We start from the raw sequence: 14,147 nt of genomic DNA, 5'->3' as shown, positions 1-14,147 counted from the left end.
GCACAGTCTCCCCAACAAGCAAGTCTCGCTCCATACAGTATGGTTTGGTTTATTCAAGGGAAAATTCATTACAAAATAGCCTTGCGGGCCACAACTAAAGGCTGAGCAATTGCCTCACTGGGTCGTGTCACCCGGGCAGCGAATCACCGACATGAAACATTCTAGTAAGCAATGTAGACCAGAGAACACATAGCCGTACGTCTTGTTCTGTAGTGCATCAGGAATGGCGTTGCCTTGAGCCAAAAGGCTTGCATTAGGTGCATCTTAGCGTTTTGATAGGGAGGCTGCGCAGTTGTGGTGATAACACGCTGTGTGTACATGCGCATTTGAGATGCTTGGACACCTTTTATCTTTTCGACAACACTATCCTGACTGGGTAGTATATTTATGGCGCGCGACTGCAACTGGCGTTGGCAAGGTCCGACATTTTGCTTAGCAATAAGAAGCACCTTATCTTTGCCTTTTGGCGCAAGGCAGTGCCATCCCAGATGCACTAGGGACTAACAGATAGGTGGGCAAGCTGGTTTGGTTTTATAATGTTGTAAAAGGCAGCGTTAGAACGAATGCAAAAGACATAAGGGCGAGAAGAAAAACGATGCAGCGCATGTTTTGTCTTCTTCTCGTCCTTTTGTATTCATTCTAGCGCTGCCTTTTACATCGTTATGCACTAGGGACCGAGGCTTCCATGCAGGGGATGCAGCACATGCAGAGATCATGGCACTATTTTTTCCACTGGCGCACTCGGCCAGTGCACTTGGCTGTTTCGAGTAGTTCTGTCAGTACCTTTACATTCATCGTGGTGATGTGTGCTCCCTTAACGTAAAAGCATGCGCTGATCTTTTTTATATGTATTCATGCAGTGGATTTCGTGCCAAAATATACGCACTCGCTATTGATTCGCCCTGCGCAAGTGCCGACTTTTCTCTTTGTCAGCACCATTTGATATTATGAAGTTGCAAAAAGGGTGAGGGTAAACGCGTGCCCACAAAGCGTACTCAGTTGGGCCCACCGTCTGCTAGGTTGTTCCTTGTTAAAGGGGTGCTGCAACACAAATTAAGAGCGTCGTTTTCATCGCTTCTTCTGGAACTGTGCAATGCAGTGATATCGCTGAGCAAGTGACCACGTTGAAACCAAAGTTGTCATTTTACAGTAAAACCCCGGCGATACGAATCTCGCGGGGTTACCAAAAATATTCGTATCATCCGAAATTCGTATCACCAGAAAACATGGAAAATTAGTATGCGACAAAAGAAAGTTCGCATACGTTTTGATTTAGTGTTTCCCAGGGCCGCACCGACGTCATGAACAGCTCTGAATGATTGCCAGTAAGGTTTTCAGACGTCAACGACCATACTAGTACTCGTAAATATACGGTGCGTGCGCGCGTGTGTAATCAATGAACCAGGTGTGTTTTGACCCGTTACCGATAGTAGCCCCTTCGTAATCTTACTACGCATTTCTGCATAACAATAAAGTATTGCGGCGAAAGTGACCTTAAGAAGCGCTTTGCACGCGATAGATGAAGGGCGTAAAATTTTAGAATCGCTGTCCTTTGTTGCTGTTACCTTCTTATGACGGTGGTGGTGGTGGTGGGGGGGGGGGGGGGGGGGGGCTGCGTTACGGGAGATTTACAGCCGTGCCCGCACAATCGGGAGGCTTGCTCAAAATCCGGGAGTCTCCCGCGGAAATCGGAGAGTTGGCATGTGTGCGCGTACGCTGCGAGGCCTAGCTCCTTCGCCAAGACCGTCCGCTTCGTCTCTTGGGGTTTTCGTCCACCTTTCATGGGACTTCATGATGAACCCGCAGCCCAATTTTCAGTCTTGTTTCATAGAACGTCTGATTGCGAGGACATGGCTTGCATCGACGCGACAGGTAAGTGTTAACACAGTACAAAGACGCTGCTGCCTCGAGCACGGCCGCACACGTCAACGCGGTGGAAAAAAAAGAAAACACGACGTCAACGCCACCTGTAATCTAAACGCGAAGGCGCATAAAGGCCTCCAAGATTCGAGCGCACAATCTCTGAGGCAACTACGCACCGCTGACGGTCGCGCAGCGCGCATGCCCGCACCCGCCGCGACTGCCGCGTCTTTCGCGACAGCGCGGGCAGCCCCTGCTCGTACCTGTGCGCTAGCGTACGTTCGTATCAAACGTCGCCGGGTGAAAATTGGTTCGCAACAACCGTACTCCAATACTTTGCAGGCTAATGGGCCCTGGCCGGGACCACAGAAAAATTCGTATCACCCCGAAATTCGTACGAGCCGTGATCGTATCACCGAGGTTTTACTGTATTTCAACGAAGAAACAACTTTGTTTGATTTCAGACTACAATGGTGCACGACAGCTATTTTCGTGTCCTGAAGGGACGTTTCATCACGGTGCAATGATGACAGTGGCTGGGCATTTTGATTGGCTTGGCTCAAGTCGCATCTAATACAGTCGGAACGCCAGTATAGCACTGATATAGCAAAGTATTGGTCATAGCGGACGAACTATAAACTTTGGTTGGTGACACTTATTTTCAGTGAGATTTAATATTTTTGTAATAAACCAAGAACACAAGCCACTGTGATGTCTGCTGTAACAAAAAAAAATATTTGGTTTGCACAAGGCTCAAACTTGAAAGGTTGCCTAAAAGGAAAATAAATATTGAAAAACAATTCACAACCCCTTTTTTTAAATGTGGTTGTAACATAAAAATTTGGTTCAAATTGTGGTTAAAAATTTTGGTCATCCAGGGTGGAAAAAAAGTGCATTTGAGTGGTTGTGGTACCTAGAATGCCACAGGAGATGGGTAAGGATTACCTTGTTTATAGTGGATTTGAAGCCTTGAGTAATGCGTTTTTGTACTTTGGATATTTATGTGAGCCAGATCGCTGCGTTGTTAAAGCCAACTTCTATCTCTACCATTACAACGAATATCGAATATAACAAACTAACTTATGGTCCTGATGCTACTTAGGTACAACAAGGTTGACTGTATTAATATGGTCCCAGCTGGGCCATACTATTGTGCTTTAAAAATTACAAAAATTATTTATGCTTCCTCAAGTACAAAAGGATTTGTTTTTGAGTATCAAATTGGCAAAGCAATTGTATAACCGCTCTAGGTGGGCTGCGCAACAGCCACCATGAGGCGAGACTTCCAGTATGTATTTATAAGAGGTGCGCAGTAATAGGAACCAGCCATTGATGTCAGCGGCAAAGTGAAATGCTAAAGGAAATGCTTTTTCTCAGTCTGCTGGGGTTTTGAAATTTGAAAACTTGAGTTCTCGTGCAGCAGTTTTGATCATTCTTATTGCATTCATCTCGGTATTCAACACTACACACACTCCAGTGCTACAGAAGACAGACGAAGAAACATTGCAGGGCTCCGTTAAGGACGTCGCTCCATTTAGCACACGTCAGACAAACCATGTTCTTCAGCTTATCCCATGAGTGGGGCATATGGTGTATCTTTAAATTTTATTGCCTCAATTGCTTGCTGCCACATTCATCTGTGGAACATTAAATACGAGCAAAACCATTCACCCTCTCATGCTGCCTGTTTATCTGAAGTGCGCTAAGATGGGGAACGAACAGCCCAGCTGACAAATGGGCGCTGCTGAGTGTGCTTTGTGAGCAGGCATTTACCCTCACCCTTTTTTTTGCAGCTTGGCTCTCTCATGCTCGCCAACGCACAGAAAAGTAGTCGCTCGCGCTCGCAACAGATTTGGGCAACTGTACACTGTCCATTCACGTTTATTCTTAGAAATTGGGTTGTTACGACTTTGCGGCCCGGTTTCCATCTTAGCGTCACAATGTACTTGCGTGATCAGTGATCACCCTGAGCGAGCTTGTACGCACAGTGTGCTTACGTGTTGCCGCAAGCAAAAATGAAACAATATCACCGCTGCCTGTCGTTAAATACACCACACTCGAAGGTTGTTTCCTAAGAAAAGACGTCTCACGGAATTTCTCCTAGCAATATCCACAATTCTGCAACGGTGCAAAGTTTCTGCAAACATTGAGCAGCAGAAAAAGTTCTTTTGTCACCGTTTATTTTTTTTGGCAGTCTTTGGAAGAAATTGAAATGCCGGTCAAAGGAGCTTATACCTTAGTCCAAGCCTGCTCCGAACTTCAGTGCGACAGAATTGCAGGATCCACACGAGCCAATTGACGAGGGTGGGAACATGTGCACTCTTCATCCCCCTTTCCCAATCAGGCCGAACACTTAACATCCCTATTCACCCATTTAACTTGTTCTAGCCATGTAGTACACTGCAGGTATGCTGGGTGTGCGAACTTTGCACAAACAGCAGTTTATTTTGTGCCACCACTCCCTGCTAGGCTTCAGTGCATGTCTGGTGAAAGTTCGTCAACACAAATAAACTCACCGAAGAGTGATAAAGTTTAGGGCGGAAATCCCTAGCTTGTGTGCAATCCAGTACTTTTAATCAATTGCATTTTCACTCAGTAACGGTCATACTTCAATGACTCTCCTTTGTGGTAAGTTACATGTAACTGTTTATTAAGAAGACAAGCTTGTAACAGGGGATGCAGTTTTTAGCATTTGTATGTGGTGTGGACACTAGCATACCCACAGCCATGCAACGCGGCAGCTTGATGGATGCGCACGTCTCTGTGGTCAAACCTTGTGCTCTGTATTCGTTTCATCTTAAGGGCTAGTCGCAGGGCCTGTATTATATGCACCACATTCGGCTTCCGCCCATGGCTGCGCTTTCCCGTTCCCATTTGAAAGCTCCCAACCTCTTTTATACAAATTCCCTAATCCTGCGACGTTCGTAAAGTGCAAGCCGTGACTATACATAAGCACGCCTGCAACTTTTACGAGGAACTCCTAGAAGGCACCATCAAACTGCAACTGTACTTTTGTCTCTCTTTTATTAGCACTTCACTTCACAGTTGAGGTTTATTCATTAAAGACCTGCAGAAATAGCATAATAGTTAAGAGAGACTGTCCTTGGATGCGAGGCTCCTGGCATGATTTGTGGCACTGCCAAATTGCAGGATATTTCCAGGTGCAAGCAGTTCCATTTGAGTTAGACCATGGCGTGAACTACTTTTCTGGAGTTAATCGGCGTCAAATGAAACACAATGGTGGTGCGTGCTGTCCACTTATATTGACAGGCATGTGCATCAGGTTTGGCGATCTACTGCACATTAGTAATTCATTAGCTACCTCCATAAGACAGCATCTGGCTACTGTAAACAATAACATTTCTGACTGAAGTAATTGCAACCGGTCACTTATTGTCTCAAACATGTACAAGCCTAGAGGAAATCAAAACTACGGTGAATTTTTTGAAGATAACCAAAAGCGCGGAAATTCGTAATCGATCACTTTCTAAGAATGTGCATGTCTTTCACCACTGCAGCTAATTATAATCCATAATAATTGTTATAACAAGAAAAACATGCACACATTGCAAGCGCAGTTTGTGTAAACTTTATTAATCTCATCATTTCTACTCTAGTGAACACAGTGAACTTCACAGCTGCGATGACTTAGAACACACACAAAAAAAAATAACGCTACACGACATATGAACTACTAAAAGCTTTTCTAAGGCACAGATAAAAAATTGAAATGTCTCTCAGTGAGTATTGCATCTCTGCCGCCAATGAAAGTAGCAGCAGCTAAAAATACATTTCATGAATTGCTTCAACAAGTTAGCACAATGACCAACAGCTGCACATATACATGGCATAATCAGAGCTGAAGTTTTTTCCACGATTCATGAAGACATGATGAAACCATCGCACAGCAAGTATGAAGTTTTGGCAGCAAGAAAGTACCTAAGAGCACTTGCAACAATTACATATATTGCTGAGAATGGTTAGTTACTTAAAAGTATGGCAATGGTAACATTTTGTACAAACAACGATGTTCCTATATACACTATGCAGCCACTTCTACAGTTAAAGGACGTTGCCTCAAGGAATAATGTCGCATCAGTACCTAAGCAAGAGTGTCTGACAATGCAAATACAGAAAGCTTTGTCTATGCGGGGCTGAAAGAATGTCACATGAAACCAAAATTGTTTCAGTAACAGTAAAGGTGGGAAATAATAAAAATGGAGGTAGTGCCTAGCACGTTGTGGCCAAAGGTTAAAGAAAACATTGGTTTACATCAAACCAAATCTGTCTGAAAACATACAAGATACTTGTAGTGATTTGTTCAGTATCGCCAAATAAAATACAGAGCCACTGAAGTGTGTCGCATTAAGAGATAGTGAGCATAGTGATGTAAAATATGTCAAATAACTAAAACACCACTAAGTAATAACTGGGCTATTCCAAAGACAATCACAGTACCAGACTTGCGTATGTAACACAGCCTGCAGACAGTGTGGCTGCGACAAGACGGGAATTAAAAGTTCGTCAAAACGGTAAGTTATCGTGCAGTCATAAAGCAAATACCTCATTCCTTGATAAACTGGGAGCATGTGGCAATTGAGAATTTAACAATCCCGTAAATGAGTGTAAAAATAATAACGGCAGGCACGGAATGTAGTACATGAATGGCTTGTAACATAGATTAATACTAACATTCTCCCATTGGCAGTGTCATTTAGAGAAAATTTCGAAGATTGCAAGTTTAAAATCTCATGCTTATTCTACATAGGCGATAAACATTCTTATGATGCTTTTCAGTTTGCAGGGAACCCTCATTTGGCATGAAGATTTGATGAAAGCAGGATGTTGCGCAATCTCTGCTATGTCACCAACACATCTGCGACTCTGAGATGGCGACTTATTGCATGCCAACAGTCCTTGTTCAGAGCGGCTATTTGAGTGCCTTCGGCAGGATGGCATTCAATGGAGTTCTGAACGATCCCTGTGATAGTGAGATAGTTGTCAGTCAAGAAGTTTGCGGCCGAGACCATGTCCACCAATACCCCGCCTTTCGTTTTCCCAGTAACCTTTACAGCATGGGAAACAAGAAGAGGCATCTTCGAAAACAGCTCAAAGGCTTCCGCACACTCCCAGTCTGCCTTGTGCGAAAGAATGAAATCAACCGCACGGTTCAAGGCGGCTTTGTTCCTTCGCACTGCTTCAAAAACAGCGAAGCTCCTGTCGTTGCAAAGCAAGTCGGCACTCAGCTTGAAATCTACAATCAACCTGTTGTGCCACATTCCCTTGGAGAGTTTTTTTCACAAATTCGGTAGGAAGACAGCAGCTCACTGCCAAGTAGAATGAGGTGGCCGCCTTGTTGCGAGCCAGGAAGTAAAATATGTCTGCGGCTGTCCTAACCCTTTGAAGAGTTTCAATGCCAATCACGACTGTGGCTATCCCTCTGTTTTCTGCGAGGGCATGCAGAACGCTGTGGGCTAGGTTCCCTGTACCTGTTTCTATGAGAATGCACAGAATTCTGATGGATCGATTGGACTTGAGCATTTCACAGAAAGCTGCTCCTTTCGTCCGAACATTCCCTCTCGACGAAGCCCGGAAAATGCGAACGTGCTCGCTCGAGGCAATTGCATCGAAGAGTAGCCTGAGGCTTTCCTCAGTTAGACTGTGAGTGTTATGAAGGCACACTTCTTCAGGGCTCGCTGTAGGAGAGATGAGGACGTTCCACAAGCTGTGCACATCTTGTTTTGCCCAGGGCAGCTGAACACGGCCGTAGCTATTAGGTACTTGTTGTCAGCGTTTGCGCCAGAGCTTCCCTGTAAGGCAGCGCAAAAATTGCCATTCAGGAAACATTGCACCACTGACCAAGTTCAGTTCTTACAACATGACAACATGAAAGGAAATGAATCATAGGCACAAAAAAACTTGTCGCCTTTGGCGCGAACCGAAGGTTGTGGATTCGGTCCATACTGGCAGAAAGTCACTTTTTCGTTCACTAATTAATTTTCATTCATGTTGTAATTGCTGGAATTCAACTAAAAACTAGGATACATGATGTATACGAGGTGCGTAACTTTTCAGCAATAAAATCGTTCTGTGTGACAGTCAAGTCTGTCGTCGACAACCTGATGTTGACGGCTAGCAGGTTATTTTTGAGCGAGGGCAGTCTTGGCCCAAGAATGCTGATAAAAACTTGATGCCACAGCTTGCCTCATCATAAAACACTGGTAAAACTTGGAGAACACTGAATTCTTCACCTTTAAAAGTGGAATGCGATAGTGTTAACAGGCCTAGAACTCACAAACAAGTATGTCGTGAAACATTCTCGCTATCACCAGAGCCATAGTTTAGAGCACAAGATACACAACCAGGTGATGGGTGGCAGCAACGAAGCACCCTTGTCACTAGTGGTATCTGTTGCCCATGTTAGGTTCAATTCGGGCTCGAACCCCGACCTTTAAGTGCGGAGCACATTACGGGCCCGTATGCTGTTGTCACTTGGTGCAATGCAGGCAAAACCCCGTATAAAAATAGAAAAAAGAGGAAGCAAGCGAGAAATAGAAAGACAGAAAAAGAAAGGGAAGAATAGGAAGAAAAATACAAAATAAATAGAAATAAAGCGAGAAAAAAAGACAAAAAAAAACGGAAGAGAAAAAAAGAGAGGAGAAAAGAAACAAAGACGGCTGCCCGGCTCTGCACTTTCTTCAGGCTCGGCACCACTGGTGCGAAGTTGCCTAAACCTGCATCCATCGGCATTTTACATTCACAGCAGGCAGCTACTGTCTTGCATTGCTTTGTGCCAGATGCCCTCACTATGATGGACGGATTTGAGTTTCAGTGTGGGAACGCACCCCCATATACCCCCAAACCATATACCCATATACAACCATATACCCCCAAAAGACCACCATATACCCCCAAAATAATTTGTTTCACAACGATGCCTCTAACAGCACGCTCGCACAGCAGCGCTGCTGCGCTGCTGTGCGAGCGTGCTGTTAAGAGTCGCGCGACTGACAACAGTCTGCAACAGTATTAACCGGCAAAACGCAGGCACGCACGCAGCGCACCCGGCGCACCATGCGGCGCACCGTGCAATCAGCTTCGGCGGCACAGCGGCACTCATGCACTCATGTTGAAACGTGTCCTTCGCGATCGTGCCATCGTGCTGTGCATCGGCGACTGCGGAGACGCCGTTGGCGTCGTCGCGTCGTTTTGCGTTGGCGGCAGCTCGGCTGTCATCGTTTCGCATTTTGTGTAGCGTGCCAGCTTTTCTGTACGGTTCGCTGGCTGTTATCTGGCATGAAGTAACTGTGCTCATGCCATTTGCCGCATATTTTCCATCAGTGATTCGTGAAACAAGCTCTACTGTGTGTTTTCGCCGACGGTCCGTTACAACAATGGCCTGATCTGCTCGCCACCTTCGTTGCAGCTAGCAAGCAGCTATTCGGATAACCTACTTCTTTCGGTAAGTGAAATTAAGTGTGCCTGACTTTTCGTCATTACTGCTAGAACTTTTGACAGTTCTTTGCTGGTGGTTGAATCTTTGTCGAACGCGAAACTATATACGGAGGACGCGCCGTTGCGAATCGTAAGCCAGACTTACTCGCCCTATTCCAGGTCGGTCATCTTGTTCTTCTGCGGGTTACAGCTCGTGTGTGGGTGGGTGTATGCGTGCGAGCGATGTTTGCTTGCTTGCTTGCTTGCTTGCTTACAACCATGCCGGCCTGTCGCTGACAAATAGTGCAACGATTCTACAACAGGTGCCTCGCTTTGTGAGTAGTTATGATTGTCGTTAATAAATACATGACAGCATTTGTGCACATCTGTAATTGGAAATCTGTCTTTAGAATGACTTGATGCTCAATTACTTGTTGTAAATTATACCTAGCTTACTTGCTTCTTCTTGTATGCAGCTTTTCTTCACCGCTGTTTGTACAAGACATGAGGCCCGAGACCACGCCAGCTTGTGTGAAAGCCAGCGCAGTTTCTTTGACGGGACCTGGAGTGCATTCATGCAGAACTTGAATCTATGTTGCTGCTGCGTCAATCAGCTTCACCTTGTGCGGTCACCTTCTGTCGTATTTTGTGCCACATTCGGTGCGCTTTATTCATTAATAAAGCCGCTTTTACAAGATCATTGGATAATTTATTGTTTCTGATAAGCACGATTATTTGTGCGCCATACACTAAACGTCATTTATGAAGTACGTGTTCATCCTCTGCATGTTCAGATTTATTATTTGTTCAGTAGTAAACCGATGTGAATTCTACATGGAAATTGGATATAAGTGGTGTGTAGAAGAAAAGTAAGGACACAAAGAAGCGCTTGTTTGTGTCCTTACTTTTATTGTCTGCGTCTCGATTTTTGAGCTGTATTTACAATGAGCCCATTGGTGCCCCGCTGGATATATAGTGAGGCTTTTGGTCATTATCACGTCCAGAGCTGTACTTTCTGTGGATTTTTGGGCACCTTCAGGATATGATATCCTGAAGGTGCCAAAAATACACAGAAAGTCCAGCTCTGCACGTGATAATGACCAAAAGCCTCACTGTGTCCAGCATATGGGTCATTCCACGGACGTTTTCTGGACGTCGGGTAAGATTTTTACTGAATTTGCATACGTCCAAGCACGTCCGAATATCCGGTTTTGACGCCCGGTGGGATTAACTCGGGATGTTCAATTCCTTTGCGCCATATAGTCCTGCGGACGTTCCGTTGAACGTCCCACGGTATTTGTCGTGCATCCGCCGGATGTACAGGTGCGATCAAAAGTGTGCAGACCACGGGATCGCGTGGCAGAATGCATCGACGCGCCAGCTAGCGACGAGACACGAGGAGACACCTGCTGCAAGGGCGCATGCGCGTCCCGTCTTATCACTTGGCTTCTCATGTCGCTCTGTTGGACGCGGTTACGGCGCTCGTACCCAAAACGACAACTGGGTGTCGCTTTCTTTGCTCCATCGAATCTGTGTAATTCTTTTACGTAGCGGCTGCGACGGTGCCGGTTCAACACCGGCTCACGTTGTTATTGACACCGGTTGATTAGGATAAGTAAGCATAGCGAGCATCGCACAACCTGACGAAGCCAAACGCACAAAATTAAGTTTTCTCAGGCCAGCTTGCCTTTGTCAGGGTAATCCAAGTTGCACTTAAATGAGCTTAGTTAAGTCAAAGTTAATGTAGCCGAAATTAATCAAATGTAGTCGAGCACTTTATGACCTAAATAAGTGAGGTGTAAGTAGGTTTAGTTAAGCCCAGTCCAGCTTGGTGTTTTCATGTTAAGCGAAGTTAAGCTTAGATGAGCCCAGATGAGTCGAAATAAGTATAGCCAAATCTAATTAGGCAAAGTTGATCATGCTCATCCTTAACCTAGCCGTGCAAAATTAGCCTATACAAGGCAAACCTTATCGTGGCCAATTAATCTAGGTCGACTTCCCCATGAGCCCACAGAAGTCAAGGCCAGGAAGATACTAATTACTCTTTACCGACTCCATACTAATTAGGATAATTTACGTCTAATTAGTGCTAATTATTGTGAACACTAATTATGACTAAATATTAGTCTGAAATCCAGCTAGAGTATCCTCTATACTGGAATTTCACGTGGCATAATTAAGCTAAATATGCATAACTAATCTAATTAGGCAAACACCAAGGTAATTATAAAAACTCTGATTAAGCTTGGTTGGTCATAGCATCATCAAACCAATTGGATTATGATTACCTTTAATTAGGCAACATCTTATTAAAACACAAATAATTAACGTAATTGAAATCGAATTCTCATGAGCTCAGAGAATCCAAGCTCAGCAAGATGCTGATTACTCCTGACCGAGTCGAGTCTCATTTAAGTGCAACTTGGATTAGCCCGACAAAGGCAAGCTGGCCTGAGAAAGTTTAATTTTGTGCGTTTGGCTTCGTCAGGTTGTGCGATGCTCGCTATGCTTACTTATCCTAATCAACCGGTGTCAATAACAACGTGAGCCGGTGTTGAACCGGCACCGTCGCAGCCGCTACGTAAAAGAATGACACAGATTCGATGGAGCAAAGAAAGCGACACCCAGCTGTTGTTTTGGGTACGAGCGCCGTAACCGCGTCCAACAGAGCGACATGAGAAGCCAAGTGATAAGACGGGACGCGCATGCGCCCTTGCAGCAGGTGTCTCATCGTGTCTCGTCGCTAGCTGGCGCGTCGATGCATTCTGCCACGCGATCCCGTGGTCTGCACACTTTTGATCGCACCTGTACGTAATGTCCAGTAAAGTGGTCCGATAGACGTCCCAAAGTTATTGGTTGCCCATTGGGCCGTTTACCATCCCCTGGCAATGACCCCATATATGACTGCATGTCGGCATTTAATTCCTACCTAGAAGCAGCACTTCGCACGCATTTATAAGCAGGCCGACGAGAAGGTTGACAAAAAGGCAATTTTTATAACAAATTTGTGGCTTTCTCCCCCCATCTAAGAATGTTTGAAAGTAATGTGGTGCACATTAACATAACTTTTAGTACTTTAAGACAGCAACTTAATTATTTGTCCTGTTACATAAATTCTGGCAATATGATTAATTTAACGTGCCTTTTTTAAAATGCGAAAAAACGTACAACTGCAAGGGTTGCCATGATAAAAGCCCTCGACTCGTTCCTAACACACCAGTGGTCAGAAAACTCATTTGCAACACGGCACAAATGTGATCGGCTGAAGGCACAGGTGGTTTCTTGCACGAATACGATTCTTGGATTGCAACAGATTTTACGCAAGAGCACATTACAGCATAAAAATTATATGTTTTTTTGTTTTTCTGATAGCTCCTTAGTCCTCATTTTCTTTTTGATTGGACAATGGTCAACACGCACTCTTAGAAAACAAAATTGCGCAAAAGGAAAGCACGTAAAACTCGTACCGTTCTTGCTTGGTGGCACGAAACTTGCCAAGTGGTAGTTTCTTCAATGTATTGTCCTCAGCCAGGGCAGAGCATAGTTCAGCGACTCCTGCTTGAAAGCCGAATCTGCTCTAGTTTCACATTTGCCCGGAGTGTGGCTGCCAGCACTAGCATGCTGTAGACAGAAATAGTGCTTTCAGTAATGTGCAAGCTGCGGGGCCTAGATTTCTTGCAAAGTGCCTTTGACATCGCTTGTGCAGAGTACAGGTCGAAGTTGCACTCCTGAAGCTGCAGTTGCTTCAGGGTCCCGTTTGCCTGAAGTGCAATGAATATTGGCTCAGGTGAGCAACTGATTTCCACAAAGCGAACCGTGAGCTTCGTTAAGGAAGTGTTGGTCTTGATAGCTTCGGCAAATGTGGTAAACTGTTTCGTCCTTTTGATCGGGCAGATATAAATACTGAGATTCTTCAGTGCACTCGTGCGCAAGAGCTGCGCCACTGAGACCAGGCTCGGGTCACGACGACCGCATCCTAAATTCGGACACAGGGTCAGCGACTCGCAGTTCACAAGACATCGCAGCGCATAGTCGACGTTCCTTGGCATTACCGCTTTCGTGATCTTCACCGCTTTGAGGGTGCTGGCGTTGCGCCGCAGCAGAGACTCCAGTTCGGCGGCGAACTTGAATGTGACGATGGAGGAGGTAACCTTGAGCTTCTCGACACCGTGGACGGTGTTGAGGCCTTCGAGTGCGAACAAGTGACCTCTCTTTTCATCGTCGATCCAACTGCCGTGCTCAGCCATCTTGATTTTCGCGTTTCTGAAACAGCGGTCTGCACTGGAACTAAGCGACGGGCGCACGCGGATTGGGAAAGGCACTGGAGGTGCCTTGTGGCCGTAATGACTGTCATAAAACAGGCTGAACTCGTCGATGCAGAGGTGGTGCTCGAGAAGCCACGAGATCAGAAACGATGCCTCGCGGGTGGCGTCCTCCTTATCCTGGCCTATCTCGCGTGCACCGTTGTCAATTTTCCGCAGGCGAACACTGCCAGGCCTCGTTTCGACGAGCTCGTAAACGAGCTTGTGCAAAACTCGATTCCACGAAGTCAATTCGCCGCTCAACCAGCACCTCCCCTCTGGCATCGCCGCTGAACAAGCGCGTTCGAAATTCAGCTGGTCCTTCCAGGTGTCGGCGCTGACAACGTGGGCAGTGGCCCTCACGAGGCCTAGCTCGCGCGCCACGGCCTTACCGCCAGTGGATTTGTCGTGCGCCGCACTGCCCTCAGGCAACGGCATCGAAGAGGCGCTGTTGCCACAACTTTCCCCCGGCGTTCTTGAGGCTTCCATCAGCGTATACGTCAAGGGCTGTGTCTTTAGCACGTGGTCGCTAACCAGCACAGGCGGCATGAA

This window comes from Rhipicephalus sanguineus, chromosome 7 (genome assembly GCF_013339695.2).
Source record: "Rhipicephalus sanguineus isolate Rsan-2018 chromosome 7, BIME_Rsan_1.4, whole genome shotgun sequence".
Classification (NCBI taxonomy): domain Eukaryota; kingdom Metazoa; phylum Arthropoda; class Arachnida; order Ixodida; family Ixodidae; genus Rhipicephalus; species Rhipicephalus sanguineus.
The sequence above is the reverse complement of the archived record's forward strand: the minus strand, read 5'-3'. Positions refer to the sequence as shown.